This window comes from Nematolebias whitei, chromosome 1, assembly GCF_014905685.2.
Source record: "Nematolebias whitei isolate Nwh7 chromosome 1, NemWhi1, whole genome shotgun sequence".
Classification (NCBI taxonomy): Eukaryota; Metazoa; Chordata; class Actinopteri; order Cyprinodontiformes; family Rivulidae; genus Nematolebias; species Nematolebias whitei.
This window is the reverse complement of record NC_056498.1, coordinates 48,685,717-48,693,288: the sequence shown is the minus strand read 5'-3', so window position 1 is coordinate 48,693,288 and position 7,572 is coordinate 48,685,717.

Here is a 7,572-nt window from a genome sequence, read left to right as displayed (position 1 = left end):
AGGACTGACTGATTCCAAACAGAAGTGAATTGCAGTAATCAAGCCTAAATGGTACATGGACTGTACTTATACAGCGCATTTATATCTTATCGAGATACACAGCGCTTTACACTACAATCTGTGCCCTCATTCACCCATTCCTACAGCACTCTACTAGATCTCTACAACGCTAATTGAACAAATCATTGTAAAGAGACTAATCGGTGACAATCAATGCCAGCGACGATCAAAATGGCTACAATTCAGCCAGTTTTATATGCATTTACAGGAATTGAGCTAAAATTTGCATATATAGCATAAATAAGTCATTCATAACACTTTAATGCTCCTCACTGGGCAAGACATTTGCTTTTGAGTCAACTCTTCGTGTCTGCAAGCAAAATATCTGACGAACCACTACTCAAGTTGTAATGAAATTTTCAGAAAATAGGATGTACCTCTATAACTCTACAACTGAATGTTTTTTGGAGTCAACCTAATTCAAAACTGCCACAACGAGCTAACTGTAGCCAACACAGAAATGTCTATAATTCAGTCTGTTTTACAGGTTTTCAGCTAAAATCTGGCTGAATACAGACACAGACGTTGTAGAATATCCTAGCAATCAGGCTGCAGAGGTAATGGACTCCACGCCGGCACGGTGCTTCGTTTTACATTAAGACACGTCTCAGCCTGCTGAAAACCATCTGGGATTTTCTTTGTGGTCATTTTACGAGCAGAGCTGCAACGTGGAGCGCAGTGTGGCGCAAGCACACTCACGAGGGGTGTGTGAGTGTTTGGCTGTGTCTGCCTGCAGCTGATGGATGTGGAGACCTGTGGACAGGCGAACGCTTTGCAGCCTGGCAGTAAAGTGAGAGAGGCCCATTGTGCTGCTGAACACTCAGCTGTGTTTACAGCCCAGAGCATTGCACGCTGAACGTGTCAGAGAATCCCTCAACAGCACACACACCCCCACCACCACACGCCTCATGCTCCCAGACAACACAAGGCTGAATCAGATAAAGACAAAAAAAACAGCATTTCATTTTTCCACACCATGTCCGCTGTAAGCCTTACTAATTAGCCATTCTGCCACTGTGAGGTGAGATTACAATAGAAACTCATGTTTCCCCTAAAGAGCGCCTTTATTGATATCTTCTACATGTCACCGGTGCCCTCGCTCGCCTGGCTGCGTGCCCGCACATTTTATGTAGGGAGGGAAAAATAAATAAATTCAATACAAGAAGAAAGAAGCAGCAGGACACAACATTAAATTGAACAGTGCACGTTGTAATTAGTGACAAGCTGTTAGGAATAAATATAAAAGATCATATAGTGAGCTCAAGATGCACAGTACATAAAAAAATAATAATAATAATAAAACACGTCTCGGGCCCAAAACTGCAGGACGCCCGGTGACAATAAATCCTGAAATATAATAACATGTACAGAAACAGGCAGTGAAAAATACAGATTTAATAAAATAACAAACAGCAGTGGGGGAAAAAAAACACAACTCCATATACTTGATTTTTTTTTCCTCCCATCTGAAAGACGAAGTGAATCTTAAGATATTTTGGACACGTGTGACTGTGCAACATTCCTGAAAATGAAGTGCAAACGTATTTATTGCAGTTAAGTCACAAAGTGTCTTAATTATGTCTCAAATTAATATTTCAGTTTGATTTTGTGTGTTGTCTTGCTTTCTTGCACTTTTTGACTCTCAGAAACTAAACTGAGAAGGGTCCGAGACGGGCTCCAGATGCCCGCAACGACCCCAACCGTTACGAGAAATAAGTGGTTTATTAGCTTTTTGAACATGTACTAAATTACTGTAACTCACACAAAGAAATTAAAAACTTTCACAAATATTTAGACACATTTTACAGACTCCCTCCCAAATGCTGTATGCATTTTGTGGCCAATAAGACAGGGGTTCCCAGCTCTGGTCCTTGAGGAACACCATCCTGCATGTTTTAGTTGTTTCTCTGCTCCGACACCCCTGATTTTAATAAATGGGTGACTTACAGGCTTCTGCAGAACACAAGGAAGTAATTAAGTCACTGAATCAGGAGTGTTGGAACAAGGAAACGACTAAAACATGTAGGATGGTGTTCCTCAGGGACCAGGGTTAGGAACCACTGCAATAAGATAAAAACTTAAATATTGCATTTTCCACTCAAAGATAAAGTGTTTCAGTTAGCTCACATTTTTAGCACCACAGATTAGTTAACAGATGAACAAAAAAACATATCTAATCGATTCAACGCTCAAAAATCGAAGCCGACGTTTTAGTTTGTGTGCAAAGTTAAAAATACAAGAAGCTGAGATTGTCCTCTCTTTGAAACAAGTTGCTGCAAGGCTTTAAATGTCACAGTTCTTCAGCTCAGCTGGTTTGCAAATGGCAACAAAAAGACTATATGGTAAAAAATTAAAAATAAAATATATGTCACCCTGTTAAGACAATATAAGTGTTTAACATGAAGTGTCCAAAGGCTGCTCACCTGCAAGACTTAAAGACCTTTACAGTTAATTTGTGTAACAAAGTGCCATATTTATATCAAAGCGTTAATTTTTGTCCATTTGTTGTTTGGTAAAATTTCACTTTTAGGATAGGAATTGTCGTAAAACTACCGGAGCTGGTTTGAGTGGAGTTATACAGTAAATTGATACGAGGTCACTTCTGCTGCAACACTGAGCTCGGGCTCTTTTTGAGTCATGTTTGTGTCTGTCCATGCTCCCATGAACCTCCGGGCATCTCAAATGTCCCAGCTGTCACTAAAATACTGGTCCTCTTCCTCCTCCTCCTCCTCCTCATCTGTCCCATTGATTTTCAGCTCCTCCACGTCCTCTCCTTCCTCTTCTTCCACCTGGAGTTGTGCAAACATGGCTTGTAACGTGGATTTTACTTCCTGGACTTCTTGTTCTAAAGACTGTGCAGATTGAGTTAAGAAAAACAAATCACATGAGCATGGAAATAAAAAAATAAAAATAAAATAAAAACATGCCGTGAGTCAAATATGAGGAAAATATGTGACACTTGTTGCCCCGTTGATGGCCGAGGACGTCCGTAATGAAATGAAGCCGTCAGCTCTCCAGTTCGTCCACCAAACAGATTACTGGGACAGATCATCAACTTATCCCCACTTTAACCCCATCTAATTCTCCATTCATGAGCTCATCTAAACTGTGAACCCATGCAAGCAGACTGCACAGCTAAATTATTCATGAAACATCAATGAAACGGGACACAGGCTGTCACCAGTTGGGGGTGGGAGGGGTGTTTAACCTGCTTAGTAACATAAATGAATCGTGCAACGGTTCCAGCTTTAGGTGGGAAATTAAAGGGATGGTTTTGAACGCAGAAGGAGCCCGATGGCTCGTTTTACTGTCTGAATGGACGCAGGTTGCCCTTATTTATAATTAAGCAGCCAGTAAAGAGCTGCTCACGAATTCTGCAAGAGGTTCCACTAGACTGTGGAGCCAGTTGACTATGCTGCGCCAAAAGACGAACCGCATTTTTGCTAATGGAACGTCTGGAAAGCTTTGCGGGGACTCTCAATCTTGACGCACGATTCACAAAGCCTGACACCTGCATGGCGTGGATTTTTATTTTAAAAATTTGGAAATAAGTGTCGTAAAATAGTTACCAACAGTGGCGTAGACTACTTTTTTGTACTGGGTATACTGTGCTTAGAAACTGAAGTACACCGGTTAGTTAACAGGTCTCACTTGTAAATGAGTCTTCGAGGCTCAACGCGACTTATCTGTTTAAATAAAGGTTGAATGAATATTACAATGTAATCGTCAATTTAGTTAGATTTTTATGCATATTGAACATTTCGAAATTTCTCTGATGCTTATATTAGAATAAATGTACAACAAACTTTGTAGTTGGCTTTGTATTAAAAACATGTTATAGATTTTAGAAAACAGTATCAAAGCAAAGCGTTCAAGTATTAAGTAGTAAGTACTGAAACATTAATTATACAAAAAACAGGTTGAACCAAACTCGTTGTGTCTATAAAATGTTCCAAATGTGTTGACAATGACACATGCCCAATAATATGTCACGTGTCATTGGGCACTTTTAAGTGGGTTTTCTGAAATTCCCATGCTTTTCTAGTGGGTATACTCCGTATACCTGCATATCACATAGACTACACCACTGGTTGCTAAGTTATTGTGGGCTATCAAACTCCTCTCAAACCCTTCTTGTGAGATTCTAAAATAAATTTCCGTAAGTTCTTGAACTGTACTTGTGCCATCATCTTGACTAAAATGCCCTGGAAGAAGAGAAGGTTTATCTCAATGAGTCCTTTCTGGGAAAATAAAAGCCTAAAGTATGGGCAACATAGGAAAACTTCCATGAGAACTTGTAGCTACGTCTTGTGGACGTCTAATGAAAAATCGAGTGCCGAACTGTGGAGGAGCCATGTATTCATGGTCCACATTAATCATTTGTTGTGCACAATTACTCACAAACACACAACAAGCCCAAAGTGAATTACAATTTTGTTGTGTAAGCATCAAAGGATGTACTTGAAAGATTTGTGCAAGAAACTTGCAAGTTTCTGGTGACGTCTGACTCAAACAACTCCAGGAGATTGTGAGACAAGTTTGGAGATGCACCAATAATCAATACCTGTATTAGAGCTGTCATTTATAACCCGAACCCAGAGTCATGCCCAGCCCGACCTGGATTAGGGCTGGGCCATAATAACGTGCTTAATGTGTGGGCCGGGTCAGTGTCGGACACACGCGGCTGATGATCCAATCATATGGCAACATGGCTTGCCATACAATCACCTGCCGCACGCGGCTATTTGACCGTGCACTGACCGGCCTTGAAAGAGGTAAACAAAAGTTTAGTTAAGCTTCAGATGGGACTATACTGCCAGGTAGCGATCCATCAAGCCCAAATGGACATTCAATCCGCTGCACTCAGCGGACGTGCGCGGCCAATGACCCAAACAGGTGAGATCCCAAAATATCCTTGAAGATGTCAAAGCAGGGTCCGTGTCTGAATAATGCAGAATGCAGGCAGAAGCAGGGATTTAATGCTTTGACGGCCATGAAAGGACAAACACCCCATCAGCTCTGATCTTCTGCCCCCTCAGCCGCGCGGGTCCGCTAACAGTTAATAACTATAAGCAGTCAAAGCTTAATTAAAAATGTTGGGGGTTTTTTCGAGTTCTGACCTGTAATTACTGTTAATTCGTTGGGTCGGGTTTGGAAATTATGGCTGGGGCTGGGTCGGTTTGGATTTTTTGGGCCTGAATCCAACTCTAACCTGTATCGAGTATTGGTCTGTTATGATGCACTCATACTCATAAAAGTACTCACCACAGTACCGATACCACTTTATATGATATCCATGAGAGTATTGCTGGGAAAAAGCAGGCAGCAAGCAGACAAATGCCTCCATCATCTTCACTGAGGTGAAGACGGACATTATTGAAACGCACAAGAACGGTGTAGGATCCCCACCTGCGCCAACGATCTACACCATTTTGAGTAAAGGGGATGACGTGGGGAAAGTAGACATGGCTAAAACTGATAGTCTTTCTCAAACTTCAACCACAGGTCAGAGATGAGCCTGAAAAACTGTTTAACAAGCAGCTTAATAAGTAGGAGTGGTTGAGGCTCCAAAAAAGGTGCTAAGCTAACAATAGGCTAATGCTTTAAAACAGTAACTTCGTTTTTGTTTTTCCACTTGTGCTGCCACGAGATGGATGTCTTATAAAGAGGTGAGTGATAGAAACTCTGCCCTTTGTCTTATGGTTTCCTAAAATTGTTTTTATTCAGCCTTTAGCAGAGTTGTTGGGTATGAATAGTGCTCTGGGCTCTTGAGCAAGGCCCTTAACCCCCACCATCTGCTCCCCCGGGCGCCCTAGATGGCAGCTCTCTGCTCCACACAGAGGGCTGTGGTAGCTCGGTGGTCTGTGGTTGTCAGGACGGATATGCGGCGTAAAAACAACCGCCAAGTCTTCATGTGAGTTAGTTCGCTGTGGCGACCCCTGAAGAAGGGAGCAGCCGAAAGAAGAAGAAAAAACAAAACTAATTGTGATAAGTGTAATGGCAATATTTAATACTTCTATTGGTACTTGGTATCAGAAAGTAAACAGCTGTAAGTACTTGTACTCAGTTTGAAAATATGTGGTATTAGTTAATGCTCAGCGCAAACATGTACGGACAAATTCAGGAAAATTGCAACTGAAAATTAATTTACTTTTTCTAACCGTCCTGCAATTTTTAGTCGCCAACTTCTCTCCAACATTTGCAGCCCGGTGAGATACTTTAGGTCAACGTGGTCCACAAAAGAAGAAAGAAGATGCTCAGGACTATATGAAAACCCTTCAAACTAGCTTCAGAGAGAGGCAGATATCTGCCCACCCTTGTCTTCATTTTCAATATTCACTCTCAGCGGTTGTCCATGCACCTCTTGTTATTGAGAGTACAGATTCAATTAAGGCTCTTGTAGTCTGCTGGTTTGATCTTCCCGTCTCTATGGCAACAGTAGCGCCATCGCCGGAGCGGTTTCTGTTCATTTCTGCAACTCAACAATATCATCCCCTGTCTCTGGTGTCCTCTGGAGTTCATAACCCTATTGCACACATGCAGTATATTCAACGGTAAGGAATAAGTGACATATGAGGACATGAAAACAGAGAGGCGGAAAGAAGACGGCTCGCCTCGGTCTACTTCCGACTGCCAGACTGCATCGGTATCAGGCTCCCAACGGAGCAGCCTCTGACCGCCGAGGGTTCAGACGGCCAAAACACCTTTTGACAAACGTGCAAAAATACTCATTTATTTGAGAGATTCCCAAAACTAAATAAATGTCCTCATTGTTACGCAGATAATGATGTTTTTGCCCGTGTTAGCAAATTATTTAAAGAACCACTGGACTGATTTTAATAAAGCTCTCAGGAAGTAATCGTTGTATATCTATACCTGATTACCAGCGGGAGTCGATCCACTTCAAATTGGTTACCACGGTTACTTAATAGCCAGCAGATAAATGGTTATAACTAAGTTTTATGTATATTGAGCTAAAACACATACTCTAAGCGTAAATGTGTTCATTAAGTTATTTTCCATGTTTGACCAAAACAACCACTACTCTGTAATTTCTCAACATTCAGGCGCGTCCAATTAGAATATCGTGAAAAACGTCACATTTTTTTGTCAAACACTTCAGAAAGTGAAACTCATATAATATATATAGTCATTGCACATAGAATTAAATATTTCAAGCCTTTATTTTTTGTAATTTTGTTGACTACAGATAATGAAAAACCAAAAACTCGGTGTCTCGGAGAACGAGAATATTCCACAGCCAGCTGTTGGTACCTTTGTCACTTCTGATGTCTCAGGTTCAGGAGTGGCTGGACTTGGAGGAACGAGACATTTGAAGCTCATGTCCAGGAGTTAATCAGCTGATCAGGGTGTGACACCAGGAGTTTACAATATTCAACCTCTTCACAAAGTTCTAATCTTCTGAGACTGAGTTTTGGTTTTCATCGTCTGTAAGCAATGGTGTAGTCTACAATCTTGCAACGGGTATACCACGGTTAGTTTTACGTTGGA